The following is a 19,065-nucleotide window of genomic DNA, read 5'->3' as shown; positions in this document are numbered from 1 at the left end:
ATGGATTGTTAAGGGTTGAGTGCTGGGAGAAAAGTTGAAGAATATTGCAGAAATCCAGGCAAGAGTGATAAAGGATCACACCCAGGGATAGAAATGGATATGAAAAATGTGGAAGGACTTTGAGATATATTTTATAAGAAATCCCATCAAGATTTGCTCATGATTTGGAAGTGAAAAATGTAACATGGTAAGACTCCTAGGTTTGGGACAAGTGTTGGAATATCTTCAATGCTGAATGTGGCTGCTGGAGAAGGCCTGAGCTGTAGGGCTGAGGTTCAGTGATGTCAAGGGAGAACAGAAGCCAGTGCTGTGTTGACTAGCAGCAAAATGAACACTACATCAAAAACTAATGATGTATTATGTGTTGGCTGATTGAACATCATAAACAACAACAACAACAAACCAAAATCCAAAAAACCAAAAAAAGAATTTCTTTTTAACAGGGGAAAAAAAAAAAAGAAATGGCAGAGGAAGTCTGTTGATTTCCCCATGGATTTATGAAGAAAGTTGCTGATTCCCAGAGACTACCTGTGGAGGGCACATGTGCTCTGTAGTCATGTGAGGTGCCTTGTTCATATAATGAATCCAGTTTTCTATGCATAAATAGAAAGACCCAAATGGGAAGTCTCAGTGTTTCAGATTTATTTCAAATGTGTTGAATCTTGCTGTTTCTTGTAGAAAATGAATAACCAAGAAGAGGGCTTCCATCTTTGCCATCATTAAGAAGATAATATTAAGCAAGAGCTATGGAGCTTCACAATAATTATTGACTCTTAGTTTAGTGTATGAATGTTTTCATAGTCTTTGATTTAGTCAATCAATTCATCTGTCAGTCAGCAATTCACTTGATACATATTTTCTAGAAATTAGCCATGCACTGGGCTATATATTAGAGATGAGTCTTAAATAACCCTTCTTTTGCCCGTACATCTCCTAGATATTTAGTCTATTAAAAACTAACAAAAAATATCCCAAGTTCAATTCAGAAAATTGACTTCACTGTAGTCTATATTGACTCTGGGACTATTGCAAAAATTAAGGAATAAACAAATAACAAAATAGATTGCTTTTATGTTTGATCTATGAGAACTTTACATCCTTTAGAAAATCAGATTTTATTTTCATTTTATACTTCCCATTTTTAATTGGTACTTGAGACTCTTTTTTTAAAAAGAATGGTTCCAGTCATTATATATAAATAATCATAATCTTTACACATGTTAACTGACACATAATATAGGCACATAGGTTTGTAGATGACTCAGATTGAAATATTTTCACATATATTTTTAAAGAATTTAGTTTGCGTAGGAGAAACTAAATTAGGGCATTTACACCTAAACATGAGATTTTAGTTTCCCATGGGTTGGTAGCTTTGAAAAGAGACCTCTCAACATTCTGTACCGTGGTATTTTTACCTGAAGGGGGGGTCATACTATGTAGCTGCTTTAAACTATTCTTATTTAACATGGGAATCAGGAGTCTGGTGTCCAGAAAGTTTTCTAAGCTCTTTGGGTTTTTTAAATCACAAAATAAACAGAGCAAATCATTGCTATCACCTAAAGAATAAAGGCTAAGAAAGTGAGAGGTGAATTGCCAGAAATAATATATTCACATCATTATCAGTTCAATTGATACAGTACAAAAAGTCCTCATGTTGTTTAGCTGTTGGACACAACTAAAGTTGTTGATAAGTTTCATGCATATATCAAACCATGTAATCATATTGTACTTCTCTAAGGCAGGCAAAAATAGTTAACTGTTGAAATAACTCTTATTGGATCAACATTTAATAATTGAGATACAGGACATTTCCTAAGGATTTATGACCAGATTGGAAAAATTAGTCATGCCAGGGATTGCTTGGTATTATCACTTTTTATTTTTTTTCCTGAGAGTAATAACCATAATGATGATTTTTGTGTCATAAATTAAAATTAGGAGAAAAATGATAGCAGTTCAAAACCAGAATAATTTATGGGCTATTTAGCATCTGTAGAGTTCAGAAGACTAGTAGTTTCAATTTAGACAATTCATGAATGTAAAAGAGGTAACCGGTAAGAAGAGGGAAATCCTCAAACTTTCAAACTAATCCTGCTTCCTCCCATTTAGATTTCTTAATGTATTTTAAGATTTTTTGATGCCAATTTCATCACTCAAAAACAACAAACACTGCCATAAATATACGTCTGTTTGTCTGCGAGGAAATCTTGAGACCTCTGTGGTAAGCCAAAAAGTAAACTTAGTGAAAGGAAATTGCGAGTGAACGACAAAATGCAACTTTTTATAAGTGGGACCGATTCTACACTCATACGCTCTGCTTTCATTATGTATTCTGCTAATAGCACAAGGACCAGAAAACAACAGTTCTGCAAGAGCCGGGTGCAACATTAAGATTTAATTAAACCTTGTTTTACTTGGGCAAGTTAGCCATGCAGTGATGTCAAGGGAGAACAGAAGCCAGTGCTGTGTTGACTAGCAGCAAAATGACGTGGAGCTGAAATGCCAGGGCAAATGGATAATGTAAACAAGATGAGGGGAGCCACTGAAGCAGGGCGGTGAACTGAAACCACGTCACGTGAGCCATGCTCAAAGGAGAGGAGGGTGTGGAGTCTGCAGAAAGCCAACAGACTTGGAGGACAGTGGCCAGGAATCAGGGTGGCCAGGTCGTTCTGGGAAAGTGCAATTATAACGGTTTCATGTGCCTCAAGGCATAGCATAAGAACCACACGTGGTAAGGACAGGAAAGGCAATTTCAGCTTAACATAAAGAGTGTCTAAGCAACAAAAGTATCCAGGGGTCGAAGAGACTGCCTTTAAAGGTAGTGAGTTTATTGTCATTTGAGTATTCAAGTAGAGGCTGCATAACCACTTGGTGTAGGGACTTTCTTGGTAGAGTGTTATTCTCCAAATCCAACAAGCTATACCATTTTGGTATTCATTTAATGAAAATGAGGCAGCTGCATTATGAATATATACGAATTGCAGTTGCTAATGTGGTAGAGTTCAAGATCGGATTACTAGGGTTGGCCCGAATGCCATAACATATAAATTAACGCTGGAGAAGTAGGATTCTGATGAGCCTTTCTCGACAAATAAAATATCCCTTGCACATGACTCCCCCCTACCCCTTGTCAGCAGCAGATTTGGTATCTGTGCACAAAAGTGCCTTCATGGGAGCTTGGGATCCAGGTAGAAGACCATGAAACTCTGGTGAAGTCCAAGACTGAGGAGAGCTGGTCAGGCTTGAAACCAGGAAGCTGAGTCACTGACCATAACCCTGCCCACAGAAACACAAATAGTTCTGGACTCCTGATAACTCAAATATAGACACATGTGGCTTTGGGATTGTCACCAGCACCATAGCCAAGAGACCTGAGGGGAGTCATGCCCGGCCATGCATCAGATGGGTCCAGACCTTGGTCCTGGCTGTGGACCCTGAAGTGGCCCACAGCCAGTCATAGCCCCTCTTGGCCATAGCCTGGGAGGCCCCTGGAAGTAAGCCCACCAAATTCGGTCAGATTGTAGATTCTGAGAGAGCGCTGTAATGTGCTCTAGCCCATCTCAGCCACGGACTATGAACATTCTTGCTGGCCTAGGGACCCTGAAGGAGACATCCCTGTCTGTACCCCCAGAGGTCCTGAAATGGCCTTATATTGGCATCAGGCCCCTTCCAGCTGCAGTCCTACAAATTGGACAGCTGGCACAGGGACCAGGCAAAAGAACCTTCCATTTGCACCCCCTGGAGATCTAGCAAACTAAACACAACAGCACATCAGAAGGATCATACACCATGATCAAGTCAGATTTATCCCCGGGATGCAGGGGTGGTTCAATATACATAAATCAATACATATGTTATAGCATATTAATGAAATGAAAGATAAAAATCATATTATCTTCTCAATAGAGGAAGAAAAGCTATTGGACAAAATCTGATACCCTTTCATGATAAAAGTTCTCAACAATTGGGTATAGAAGAAACATGTCTCAACATAATAAAGACCATTTATGAGAAACCCACAGCTAGCATCATACTCAACAGTGAAAAGCTAGATCTTTTCCTCTAAAATCAGGAACAAGACAAGGGTACCCAGTCTTACCATTCCTATTTGACATTGTACTAGAAGTCTTAGAACAATTAGGCAAATAAAAATAAAGTTATCCACATTGGAAAGAAAGAAGTAAAATTGTCTCTTCACAGATGACATAATTTATACATAAAAAAATCCTAAAGATTCCATCCAAAAGCTGTTAGAATTCATAAATGAATTCAGTAATGTTTTAGGATACAGAATCAACATACAAAAATCAGTTACATTTCTATATACTAACAGTGAAGTATCTAAAAAAATAAAGAAAATAAATCCTATTTACAATAGCATCAAAAATAATAAAATACTTAAGAATAAATTTAATGAAGGAGTTGAAAAATTTGTACACTGGAAACTATAAGACATTGATGAAAACAATTGGAGAAGACACAAAGAAATGGAAAGATATCATATATTTGATGATCAGCAGAATTAATATTGTTAAAATGTCTATACTAGATATATATATGAATATATATATATTCAGTGCAATCCCTGTCAAAATTTTAATGGCATTTTCCACAAAAATTTTATTTTATTTTATTTTAAAGATTTATTTATTTATTTTAGAGAGAGAGAGAGAGAGAGAGAGAAAGAGCATGAGCAGGGGGAGGGGCAGAAGGAGAGAATCTTCAAGCAGACTCCCTGCTGAGTGCAGAGCCCGATGTAGGGCTCAATCTCACAACCCATGAGATCATGACCTGAGCCGAAACCAAGGGTAAGTAGGATGCTTAAACAACTGAGCCACCCAGGTGCTCCCTTTTCACAGAAATTTAAAAAATATCTTAAAATTAGTATGGAACTACAAAAGATCCCAAATAGCCAAAGCAATCTTGAGAAAGAAGAACAAAGCGGGAGGTATCCCACTTCCTAATTTCAAACTGTACTTCAAAACTATACTAATTAAAACAACATGGTACTGGCACAAAAATGGATACATAGACCATTGCAAGAGAATAGAGAGCCCAGAATAAACCTGTGCATAGCTGGTCAACTACTACTTGACAAGGGAGCCATGAATGTTCAATAGGAAAAAGATAGACTTTTCAATAAATAGTGTTGGGAAAAAGGGATATTCACAAACAAAAGAGTAAAACTGAACCCCTATCTTACAAGATTAACTTGGAATGGATTAAAGGTTTAAGTCCAATAACTGAAACCGTAAAATTCCAGAAGAACACAGAGGGGGAAAAATGTCCTTGATATTGGTCTTGGCAATAAATTTTTGGATATGACACCAAAAGCAAAAGCAAACAAGTAGGACTAATCAAACTAAAAAGTTTCTGTACAGCAAAAGAAACAATCAACAGAATGAAGATGAAGCATATTAAATGGGAGAAAACATTTACAAACCATTTGTCAGACAAGGGGTTAATATCTAAAATATATAAAGTACTCATACAACTCAAGTGGAAAAAACAATCCAGTTAAAAAATTGGCAAAGAAAAACTGAATAGACATTTTTCCAAAGAAGACATACAACGAGCCAACAGATACATGAAAAGATACTTAACATCACTAATCATCAGGAAAATGCAAATCAAAATCAAATCAGAATGATAATATAGCATCTCACACCTGTTAGAATGGTGATTATTAAAAGGGCAAGAGACAACAAGTGCTGGGAAGGATGTGAAATAGAGAGAACCTTTGTGCCCTATCGTAGGAATGTATGGTTATGGTGCAGCCACTGTGGAAAACAGTACAGAGTTTCCTCAAAAAATAAGAATAGCATTACCATACAATTTATCAATCATGCTTCTGAGTACATATAGGAAGGAAATTAAATCAGGATCTCAAAAAGATATCTGTATCCCCATGTTCATTATATTTTGTAGCATGATTCACAATAGGCAAGACATTGAAACAACCTAAGTGTCCATTAATGGATGAATTGAACAAAGAAAATGTGAGATACACACACACACACACACACACACACACACACACACACACACAATGGAATAGTATTGAGAAAGAAAGAAAAAAAAAACAACCTGCCTTTGCAAAACATGGATGGGCCTTGATAGCATTAGGCTAAATGAAATAAGTCAGGCAGAGAATGACAAATACTGTATGATCTGATTTCTATGGGGAATCTAAAAAAAAAAATCAGAACTCATAGAAGCAGAGTAGCATGGAAGTTCACAGGGGCTGGGGGTGTGGGGAAAATGGGGAGATATTGGTCAAAGAGTACAAATTTCCAGTTATAAGATAAATAAATTTTGAGGATCTAACGTAGAGCATGGTGACTGTAGTTTTATATACTTGAAAGTTGTATCATATACTTGAAAGTTGCTAAGAGAGCCCATCTTAAATGTTCTCACCCCACACAAAAAGATTATAATTATGTGAGGTGACAGATGTGTTAATTAACCCAATCATTTTGCCATATATATGTGAATCAAATCATCACACTATATGTCTAAACTTATACCATATGTCAATTATATTTCAAAAAAGCTGGAAAAATTAAACTTAAATTTCAGATAAAGAAGATGTGGTGTATACACACACACACACACACACACAAACACACACACTGGAATATTATGCAGCCATCCAAAGGAATGAAATCTTGCCATTTGCAATGATGTGGATGGAACTGGAGGGTATTATGCTGAGCGAAATAAGTCAATCAGAGAAAGACATGTGTCATATGATCTCACTGATATGAGGAATTCTTAATCTCAGGAAACAAACTGAGGGTTGCTGGAGTGGTGGGGGGTGGGAGGGATGGGGTGGCTGAGTGATAGACTTTGGGGAGGGTATGTGCTATGGTGAATGCTATGAATTGTGTAGGACTGTTGAATCAGAGACCTGTACCTCTGAAACAAATAATACATTGTACGTTAAAAAAAAAAAAAAAGAAGAAGAAGATAGCAGGAAGGGAAAAATGAAGGGGGGGAAATTGGAGGGGGAGACAAACCATGAGAGACTTTGTACTCTGAGAAACAAACTGAGGGTTCTAGAGGGGAGGGGGGTGGGGGGATGGGTTAGCCTGGTGATGGGTATTAAAGAGGGCATGTATTGAATGGAGCACTGGGTGTTATGCACAAACAATGAATCATGGAACACTACATCAAAAACTAATGATGCAATGTATGGTGACTAATATAACATAATAAAATAAAATAAATAGAGAAAAAAGAATTAAAAAACAATGAATAATTGTTAAGTATGACTCAAATATATGCACTATTTGTCTGAATTTCAAATTTTAACAACAAAGAAATGATGTGGGCAGGCCCTGCTCTCTCTCAAGAGAATCTTTCTTTGCCTCTTCTACCTTTTGGTGATTCTAGGGTGTTCCTTGGCTTGTGGCAGCATAACTGCAATTTCTGCCTCCATCTTCACAAGGTCTTCTTCCCTCTATTGTGTGTCTTTTTGTATCTTTCAATGTCCCTCTCTTTATAAAGACACCAGTCATTGGGTTTAGGGCCTGCCCTAATCTAGTGTGACTTCATATAATCAAATATAATTTTTTTAAAGATTTTACTTACTTATTTGGCAGAGAGAGACACAGTGAGAGAGGGAACACAAGCAGGGGGAGTGGGAGAGGGAGAAGCAGGCCTCCCGCTGAGCAGAGAACCCCATGTGGGGCTCGATCCCAGGACCCTGGGATCATGACCCGAGCTGAAGGCAGATGCTTAATGACTGAGCCACCCAGGTGCCCCATAATCAAATATAATTTGATTATATTTGCAGAAATCCTATTTCCAAATAAGGTCACATTCACAACTACTAGGGTTAGGACTTCAATATATGTTTTTGGGAAACACAATTCAACCCACAACAAGAAGTTTTACATCCTTCCTCATCAAACTTTTAGGGTATCTGATTTTTCTTTCTTTTTTTCTTTCTTTTTTTTTTAAGTATATGTGCTGCCAAAACGAGCACTGGTTTTTCTTTTTAATGTCCTTCCTTTACTGGGTCTCAATCCCCAATGTTTTGTGGTTACTTATAAGAATCCAGCCATTATATGCATAATAATGAACAAAGCATTAAGCAGAACACTGAAGTCACAAGATAAATTTATATATATTATTATATTATATAAAATACACACACACACACACATTTAAGCAAGCCAGCCACCCAGCCAGTCATCAGAGTGAGGTATTATAAAGGATCAACATAATGGGGGTATCTATGTCAAATTCTTATTTTATTTCATTTTCTCTCTCTTTTCCCTTCTCCCTCCCCCATTCCTTCCTCCTCCTACCCCTCCTTTGTTTGTTTGTTTGTTTTGTCTTTCATTTCAATATGTTCTCTGCTACAGATCACCAGCTATAACTCAGGAGAATGTAATCTGAAAGCATTGTCTAAAACTTTTACTCTGGGCTCACTCTTCACTATTATGGCCCCTTTCCTAAATGGGAACTATGACAACCCTTTGGAGTTACTAGCAAAAGTACTTTCCTCTCTCCTCAATTTTGAAAGAACTAGATTGCTTTCAGACTCAAAACTTTCAAAAGGTTCAATATTAGTGATATATAATTTAATGATCCAAAGTCTTTCTACATTCTATAACCCTGGCAAAATTGTGAGGGAAGAAAATTAGCAACAAAAACAGCAGCAGCAAGAACCATAGGATAACAGTTACTTGGCCACTGGAAATAGTTGAAATCATTCACTCAGTTATTAATATTCTTTGTAAATTATTAGTTAGCCAGTATCTGATTGATCCACAAAATCTGATGTTTTCCTAACTTTTAAAATAATGAGGCAAACATAGATTTTTCACTCATAAATAATATGTTCTATACTACTTAAAAAAACACAAACAAAAAAATTCAGGCCTTTCTAAACTGAAAAGTTTTATACATTGCAGTGTCTCATAATTGTTTACACTTCTTGTGTTACATTCTTTTAGGTGTAGAAACCATTATGATGAACACAGAAGTCACGTCGCGGCCTGTGTCTGTGCTAGAAGAAGGTTCACTTTGCAGGTATTTATATTATATCAAGAAGGGGGTGGGTTTTTGTAGATGACATTTAAAGGCATATCACAAAAATAGATTTCTGAATTAGAAATTAGGTTTAACATTTCTCCTTCAGTCTATAAACTCTACACATAAATCCTCTGTTATTGGGATGTAAGACAGAAGGTGAACTTTCTTATTAAAGGGCTTCTCAAGCGTCATTCCCAATGAAATAGCCAAAACAACAGAAAATAAAGAATTAAGATTTAATAAAAACGGCATGAATTCCAATTGTGTTTGCTTTGTTATAGCGTGGAAAATATTTTATGTGACCAGGATAGGGAAGAAGAAAAATCTTAGAATTGTAGTTATTAATTGTTGGATGTTCCTAGTTGAGATATCGACCCACATTAGGAATCTCTTTTTCTCTCTCCTTTTCTGATGCTACCCTGCCTCTGATAATATACCTACAGCAAGAAAAAAACTCAATTTTTATGAATGTTTACTTACTTAAAATAGAAGGAACTTGCTAAATTTTTGAAATTCCTTATTTATGTAGTTATTCATTCACTACATACCTAGAATGGCACTGTGTGAAGTAGTTAAGAACTTGAGTTCTGGATCTAGACAAATTGAATTCAAATCTCTACTGTGACTTTTACTAGCTCTAAGACCTCAGGAAAGTTCCCCATTATCTCTGCACCTCATTAACTTTATTTGTAAAATGTGACAGTAATAGCATCTACCATATAGGGTCATTTTGTAAAGTGCTCTATGTCAAGCGTTCTGAACAATGCCTGACACATATTAAGCATTATGTGAGTATGAGGTTTTAATATTTATTTATTTTTGTTGAACATCTGCTACGTTCAACATATGTTAGACATTGTCCTTGGGAAGTGGATATAGTATGAATAAAACAAAACTGCTGCCTTATTTTGAGTGATTATGATGGAATCTAGGTAGCTATTCACCAAATCTCTCTACTCTTCTTGCTAGATAGTTGAATTATAGATTCCAATCTTCCCTATAGCGATGCATGTCCACAAGACTGAGTTTTAGCCAAAGGACTGTGAAAAGACATATGTGTACTATTTGCAGGTAAAATTTATAGATATTTCCCACTTGCCATCTCTTCTCTTCCATTGCCTCCTGGCTGTATGCCAGGATAAATGTGAAAGCAACAGGTCAAAGATGTCAGTCCTGGTTTCTGAGTGACTGTGTAGGGTAGACCCCCAGTCCCACCTCATGCTGCCACTGACATTGTGCAAATAGGAAAACTATCTACTACTGTACTATGCTGCTAAAATAGCAAGGCTTATCTCTTAAAACATTTAACATTACTTCCATTAATGTGAAGGGGAAAAGGAAATAAATGTAAGACATCGTATTAACAAATGCTAAGTACCTGACAGAAAAAAGAAGCAGGGAAAGGGAGTAGAGAGTGAAGGAGAGTGGTCAGGGAAGTCCTCACTTAGGAGCAGGTATCTGAAGCAAGACTTGAATGAACTAAGTAGAGAGACAGATACACTGTTATTGGCAAAGCACTCCAGGCAAACAGAACAAGAGCAAAGACCCTGGATGTGGGAGTATGCTTGGAATCTTCAAAACTTAATGAGAAAGCCAGGGCAGGATGGAGTTGAGCAAGACGAAAGTTCAGAGGCAACCGTGGGAAAGACTGGTGTGATTTCACAGACCATGGTAAAGATTGTGGATTTTACTGGAAGATTTTCAGTAGGGAGATGATGCAACATAATTTACATTAAAAAATAATCACTCTAGCTCCTGTGTAGAAGTTGGGTTAGGGGAAGAATGAAAGCTGAGATGTCAGCTATGAAGCTATTACGGTAGCTTTGAAAACAACAAAATGGTGGCTCCAAGTCTTCTCATGTTAACGTTTTTGATTCCTAGATCTTTTGTCTGCTCATCATATAACAAAACTTATGTATCATTCACTATCCTGTTTACTCTTTCCTGAAAAGCACTTCAGTTTGATTCCATCTTCCTTACATTCAGCCAGAATTAAACATTATTCTTCATGTATGTCCCACAAGTCATGGTTTCCTAAGGCTGGGCACTGTTGCATAATTATTATTATATATTTATATAATTATTTATATATTTATTATATAAATATATAATTATTATTATTATAATAATTCATTAAACTATGGAGATCTGGTTTTATATTTTCTACCCTTAAACCTTATCACATCCATTTTATATTTCTACAATTGATGGTTTGGAACATTCTTTTTAAACAGAGCTCGTGTAACTTAACTATTGAATATATTTTCTTTTTTTAATATTTTATTTATTTATTTGGGAGGGAGAGAGAGGAGGGGAGTAGGAGAGGGAGAGGGACAAGCAGACTCCTCAGACTCCTCACCAAATTCAGAGCCTGATACAGGGCTTGATCTCATGACCCTGAGGTCATGACCTGAGCTGAAATCAAGAGTCAGAGGCTTAACTGACTAAGCCATCCCGGCGCACATTGACTATATTTTCCATATGAACCTATGACTATTTGGAAACTTAGCTCGACTTCTTTCTATCATAATAATTTAGTCAAGGCTTTCAAAGAATATGTTCTAAAACAGTAAATGAATTTGATGTGAAAAAAGGATTTAATAGTCAAATATGTTTTGGAATCATTTAACTAAATTAGGTTAATCAAATCCCATTTTTACAGGAAAGTTCAGAGATTTTAACATGATTTTAGGCATTGTGACTCTCCATGAAGTGAGATGATATTTGGAGTATTTATCAAACTTAATTGACTTAGAAATCCCTCTTCCCATTTTCTGACTTTTATAGAACATTTCATAGAACTAAAATTCTGCTTGGCTATATATACTACTGACTTCTGGAAGACAGTAGTTTTAAATAAATTTTAATCTGAAATAATCAAAAAACAGCCACCTATATTATCAAAATCATAACTGAAATGTATGTAAGAACTACCACTCATTCAGCTTATACACCCACAGTAATCTCATTCCTCAGAAAACTTCTCTTGATAACAATCTCATGATAAAACCATTTGGAAAATGATTTTTTAAAAATGAAAACGACTCCAGGGAAATCATTAATACTACCTAAACTTTCTTTAGAGGTCTGTATGGAATATACATGAATCTCATACATTCAGTGTTACCTTCATTAAAAATAAAATTTGGGGGAGTCTAATAGAAAAAAGGTTGGCACTATTTCTGGCCACTAGCTTATAAAGAGAGAGAGGTTCTTGATGTTACAGGTTTGCAGTAGAGCAGAGCTGTGATTCATCCAGTTACTGAGGGGCCTCCAGAAAGCCCGAGATGAATGTTTGCATTCACCCTTTCCTATTCCTGTTTCAAGATGAGTAACCAGTTACAAAGGACCAGAGGGTGTTTTTGCACCTTTTCTTCCTCTTTATTAAGGCAGACTTCACAGCCCAATGTGACAGGTAGTGTTTCTGCACTTGGAGTCTTCCCAGAAACATATTATCTAACTCTGTAGGAGCTGGATTCTTTAGATTGCTTCAGGATTGATAGACACCTCTTTGCCATCAGCAGTCTCTTTGTACCCAGAAAAGAAGGTATGCTATATTTACTTTGGACAGTTGAGTTGTTGTCCCAAACTACAGAATGCCTTATCTTTCACAATATAATGAGAATAACATGGGCTTCAAAGTCAAAAACACTTCTAACTCTACATCTATTAGGTGGAATAGTGCTCAATGAATGTGGGCCTGTTTTTTTTTTTTTTCATCTTTTAAATGGGGGAAATCTTAATGGAGCTCTAATGTGAAGTAATGTGGTATAAAGTTTGGAATATTCTAGAATATAAATGCAATAGATCAGGTACTTTGACCATATTGCTTTCTGTCTTACCCCAAAGACCAAGAGAGGTAGCTTGCGTAAAATAAGCAACATATTTGTTGGTTGATTGAACATACTAACTATACTGAAGCTCTTTTTATAAAATTTTTATTTATTTATTTTTTAAACATTTTTAAAAAGATTTATTCATTTATTTGAAAGAGTTAGAATGAGAGAGAGAGAGAGTACATGGAGGGGGAGGGTTAGAGGGAGAAGCAGGCTCCTCACTAGGCAGGGGGCCCGATGCGGGACTCGATCCCGGGACTCCAAGATCATGACCTGAGCCGAAGGCAGTCACTTAACCAACTGAGCCACCCAGGCGCCCCGCTCTTTTTTTTTTTTTTAAAATCATAGATTCCAACATAAACAAGATCACCAGTAATATGATATGGGTTTTGGCAATAACTTTTTATTTATCATATAGTACTACTTTTAATATTAGAAGTGTTTTAGGTGACTGGACAATTAAATAGAACTTATCAATTGTAATTCTATTAATTTCTTCTTCTTTTTAATTAACTTTCTGTAAAGAACAATGGTGAAGGGTAACTCCATGTTTTTGGACGATCATAAAATTTAAAGGTGATTTTAATACTTTGAGTAAAGAGGAAACTGACACTTGGAAATTTGGCATATGTGGTTCCAAGAGAGTAAAAATCTTAAGACTGCCTGGGTGTATTTCATTCTTCCTTATAGTGCATTAAAATGAATAACTGGTAATTGTATTTGAGAAACTATTTCATTAAAATTGTTTATATTCTCTATTTTTCTAGTATATTATAATTTTTCTAAGTAATTCTCCACTTCATCTCCCTGCTCATTCTGCCCAGGCATATGGTTACTTCTATTCTATATACTATTTTCCAACATATACAACTAATAGGTAAAAGAAACTATGCATATGAATTCTGATTTCTCTTTTGTTTCCATGGGCAGAAACATGAGAAGTTCAGCATTGAGTTGGTACAGAGTTCAAGTGTTAGTATCATTTGCATTCCATTACTCTAGGAAACAGGGAAAACATAGGAAAATGACAGGGTTAGATTAGGATGTAATACACCCACTTTTACCTACCTATCTTGTTGAAAATGCTATCCTCTAAAGGCACTGTGATTAAGGAATGTGTGTGGCAGTGGATGGGGTAAATTGGGATGAGGGATATATAGAGAGAATTGGAAAGCTAAATTTTGTGATTACTTAACTCCCAATATAATGTATACATGAGTATAACATATAATAAACACAATGAGAGTAGTCCTAAGAACTTTTATTGAGTGTTTGCTGTGTGCAGGCACCCCTACAAGTACACTGCAACCCTCTTTTATTTAATTCTCCCAATGCCACCATATAGGAAGTTGACCTATAGTTTACAAAAAAAAAAAAGGAAAGTGTAAATCAGAGAAGTTAACCAACTTGTGTAATATCATGACATGCATATGCAGAGTATAGGTGAGGTGAAATCCCAGGTCTGTTTATTCTGGTTCCTCTTCCCTAAGGGCAGATGAGATTGTCTTTCATAAATACAGAAGAGCAAAGGGAGGGAAAAAATTAAATTGCAAAAGCCCCAAATTAAATCCATATGGTGAATTATCTATGGTGGGAGAAGATTTGAAGGTTGTTTTACTAGTAGGGATCAACTCACAAGCCCATGTATTCCTGTTCAGTATACAACATTTTGGTAGTGGAGGCTGCACAAAACAAAGGAAAACTTGAACTTGCAGTGTCTCTTTTGCAACTTGTCTGCTGGTGTCACAGCATCAAAGACTGTTAAAAGGAAACTCAGCTGTTGAATACCCTAAAACCAAGTGATGCCTGGTGTGTCTCATTTCTTTCCTAACTTAAAGTATATGAACTATGAAAAACTTTTAAATTTTTATTAATTTTGTTGTTTTATCTTCTTCCAGAGTTCAAATGACAGAAGCAAAGACAGTCATCACAGTTGATACATCACTTTTCATATCTCTACTTTCCTTTGCTTGAGTTAATGGCAAGGTTGGTGTTCAATTATAGAAAGAAATATAAATTGATGTACCTTGCACTTGAAAAATATAGGGATGACATTGTATATTTGAACCATAATATGGAGGTTTTTCCTGAGGGTTTCTTTGTAAATTACAGCTCAGTGTTATGCTTTGGGTTTTGATAAAGATTATATTACTGGTATTTTTTTAAGTAAAACAATTAAATCATTCTAAAGAAAATATAACAAAGGCTGTATATAAACCATATTGTTGAAAAATTCAAGAGTACTACTATGCAAAATTAATACTCTTCAGCTTTATTTCTGACATGTTAATGCATAAATTTGGAGCAAATTAAAATCTTGAAAAGTCAGTTTAAGCATTTAAAAAAGTAAAGCCCTAACCCCATTAACCAGTGTGGAAAATACCTATAATTTAACAAAAAAAACAGGTGAAGAAGATGGAGAAGCAATGGATAGAAAAATAAAGACAAAGGCTAAAAAACTTATAAAAATTTTCACTATTTTAAGGAAGCAAATAATAATAAAAGACCGGTTTCATTGATTAGTTTTGCATTTCTCTTTTAGATGGGATTATTAAAGCATCAGTTAAAAGTACCTCTTCAGAGTGACTGATTGTATTTAAAGTGGCTCCCTTTCCCCAGGTATTGCCTATTTTTTACCCTATTTATTTACTATATATTGCTAATTATACTATGCAATTTACCTTTACATCTATCTATGTATCTATGTATCTATGTATCTATGTATCTATCTATCATCCATCCATCCATCCATCCTCCCATCTTTTTATCAATCCATATCTTCTTTTCTCTACCTGTTTTATTTATTATCCATCTTTTCCCAAATAGAATGTGGGTCCATAAGTTCAGCAGTAATGTTTCCTTATTTGCCCCCTATCCCATGCCCAAATAATGCCTGAAACTTAATTGGTGTTCATAAAATTTTCAATGAAGGAATAAGTACATGGTATAGAATTAAAGAAAGTATAGATAGGCTCTCTGCTCCTCCCCGTTCCACAGACAACCGCGAATTCTGGTGCAGTGCCAGCCGTGTCCCTGAGACACGATGGTGAAGGTTGGAGTGAACGGATTTGGCCGTATTGGGCGCCTGGTCACCAGGGCTGCTTTTAACTCTGGCAAAGTGGATATTGTCGCCATCAATGATCCCTTCATTGACCTCAACTACATGGTCTACATGTTCCAGTATGATTCCACCCATGGCAAATTCCACGGTACAGTCAAGGCTGAGAACGGGAAGCTTGTCATCAATGGAAAGTCCATCTCCATCTTCCAGGAGCGAGATCCCGCCAACATCAAGTGGGGTGATGCTGGTGCTGAGTATGTTGTGGAGTCCACTGGGGTCTTCACCACCATGGAGAAGGCTGGGGCCCACTTGAAGGGCGGGGCCAAGAGGGTCATCATCTCTGCTCCCTCTGCCGACGCCCCCATGTTCGTGATGGGTGTGAACCACGAGAAGTATGACAACTCCCTCAAGATTGTCAGCAATGCCTCCTGCACCACCAACTGCTTGGCTCCTCTGGCCAAGGTCATCCATGACAACTTCGGCATCGTGGAGGGACTCATGACCACCGTCCATGCCATCACTGCCACCCAGAAGACCGTGGACGGTCCCTCTGGGAAGCTGTGGCGCGACGGCCGAGGGGCTGCCCAGAACATCATCCCTGCTTCCACTGGTGCTGCCAAGGCTGTGGGCAAGGTCATCCCTGAGCTGAACGGGAAGCTCACTGGCATGGCCTTCTGTGTCCCCACCCCCAACGTGTCTGTCGTGGATCTGACCTGCCGCCTGGAGAAAGCTGCCAAATATGACGACATCAAGAAGGTGGTGAAGCAGGCGTCAGAGGGCCCCCTCAAGGGCATCCTGGGGTACACTGAGGACCAGGTCGTCTCCTGCGACTTCAACAGTGACACCCACTCCTCCACCTTTGATGCCGGGGCTGGCATTGCTCTCAACGACCACTTTGTCAAACTCATTTCCTGGTATGACAATGAATTCGGCTACAGCAACCGGGTGGTGGACCTTATGGCCCACATGGCCTCCAAGGAGTAAGAGCCCCCTGGACCACCAGCCCCAGCAAGAGCAAGAGGAAGAGAGAGGCCCTCAGCTGCTGGGGAGTCCCTGCCCCAACTTATCCCGCAAAACACTGAGAATCTCCTGACCTCCACCGTTTCCATCCCAGACCCCCTGAAGAAGGGGAGGGGCTTGGGGAGCCCTACCTTGTCATGTACCATCAATAAAGTATACTGTACCCAGCCAAAAAAAAAAAAAAGAAAGTATAGATAAACTGGCTTACTAATGTTGGAAATAAATATTAGTGGAACATAACTTATATATACTTTGACAAATTTACACAGGAATGAAGACTTGTGTATAGAAGGTTATATAATGCAGTAATATTTGTGATTATAAAGATCCAGAGTTAACCTAAATTTACCAATAGGAGACTGGACAAACAAATTACTTGGTATTCATATGACGAGGATACCATTAGTCATGAAAACCAATATGGTTATTTATATGGAGTCATAGTTAAAGATCTCTAAGTTCTTTTTCTTAGTTTTTCTTAAGCAAGACACACAAATTTGTTAATAATATTTCAATTTGTTTAAAACCTTTATATATGTGCATAAAATTTTATAATATACACATTTGCATATATATATGAGAATTTGAAATTTAATTACATTTAAAAAGTGTGAGGTTGGGAAAGAGGTGGAAAAAGAGCCTCACTTTTTTATTTTAGCCTCTTTGCATTAATATGTTTATGTGGTGTTTTTCTAGTGATGATGTTGATTACAATAAAATAACATCTGAAAAAATTATAATATAGACCTACATCTGATATTTTAAAAGATACTAAAAATATATTTTTAGGCTAAAAAAAGCAAGTTGTAGGAAAAAAATGTAGTTAAATAAAAAGAATGGAAGAAACTGAGAGCAAGAAAGAACCCACATGTATAGGCAGGTCCTAAGTGTGTAAGTAGAGATACATGCTGAAGTCTAGATGCTACTGGATGAATGTCCATCAAGAGTTAACTACAATGAATTTTGGAAAATAAATTGTAAGTGGGGATCAGAGGAAGATTTTAATGTTTTCTTTATGTTGTGTATGCTTGAATATTTTAATAGTGAGTATATATGCCTGCATTATTTTTGTAATTAAAAAAAAGGGAGGGAATTGAAGCCTTATTATATATAAAAACCCAGCATCACCAGATCTTGAATGTGTCCACCTCTGGATACTTTGGAAGTAAAAAGAATGTCTTTAACAAGGCAACCACATGTAAACACTTAGAGAATGGATGTTGTCATTATTTTCTGCCCCATTCTTACGATTGTATAATAGAATGACTTCTTCATAGTATCATGTGATAAGTAATTTGCCTCCAAGGCAATAGAAAAATCCCAAGGGACCCTCTAGAACTGACAGTAGCAGTCCACTGTGGTGGTTATTTTACCAAGATTCTCTCCCATGTTTCACTCTGCAAGCAGGCACAAACTCTTGCATAGGCATAGTGGGATGTGATTGCCCAAGGACCCAGGCAAGAGGATACTATGGTGTTATCTACCTGGGAGATAAATATTAAATGGCAAGTGGGGTCAGAAGTTGAAAGTGAATAACTTTATGGATCCAGCAAGAACTATACAATCTATTCATGCCAATTTACTTCCCTAAATAAATTAGGCTCTTTTAACTCTTTAGACTTTGGCTTAACTAGTCTTTTTATGTAGAACACCTGTACTACTGTACTGGGCACTTGACGTCTATCTCTAATAACACCAAACACTTCAGAGAAGAATTACTTGTTCCATTTTCTGGGTTATTCCAGCACTTATTAAAGTTACCTATATGTGATTGTTTAGCTTTATAATCTATGAATACTTTGAAATCAAGAACTTTGTGAGGGACATCTTGTCCCGAGTTCCCAGCTCATTGCAAAGTCTGGTACCCAAGTGCTCAGTAATTGTTTGTGGATGTTGTCTCTGGTTCTTGACATCAGAAACACAGTGAAGATTTCCATATGAGAGTAGCATCATGGTCTTTGTGAAAAGCACTGCCTTGACATTTGTATATCACTTTTTAGTTTACAACTCTTATATTGCATTATCATCTTCAAGGATGATCTCAAGCCAGAAAAATAGGTATTACCACTAATAACATTTTAGTGTTGAAGAGATAGACTT

The 19,065-nt window shown here is 36.8% G+C and overlaps 1 pseudogene; it reads left to right on the top strand.

Moving 5' to 3' along the window:
- Positions 1-15,908: 15,908 nt before the first annotated feature.
- LOC114215341 (glyceraldehyde-3-phosphate dehydrogenase pseudogene) lies at positions 15,909-16,944 on the top strand (annotated as a pseudogene).
- Positions 16,945-19,065: the final 2,121 nt, after the last annotated feature.

The sequence above is a fragment of the Eumetopias jubatus genome, unplaced genomic scaffold (assembly GCF_037043125.1).
Source record: "Eumetopias jubatus isolate StellerSeaLion01/CBP00866 unplaced genomic scaffold, mEumJub1_p1.0 scaffold_13, whole genome shotgun sequence".
NCBI classification, from domain to species: domain Eukaryota; kingdom Metazoa; phylum Chordata; class Mammalia; order Carnivora; family Otariidae; genus Eumetopias; species Eumetopias jubatus.
Note: the sequence above shows the minus strand (reverse complement) of the source record. Positions and strands in the feature narration are given on the sequence as shown.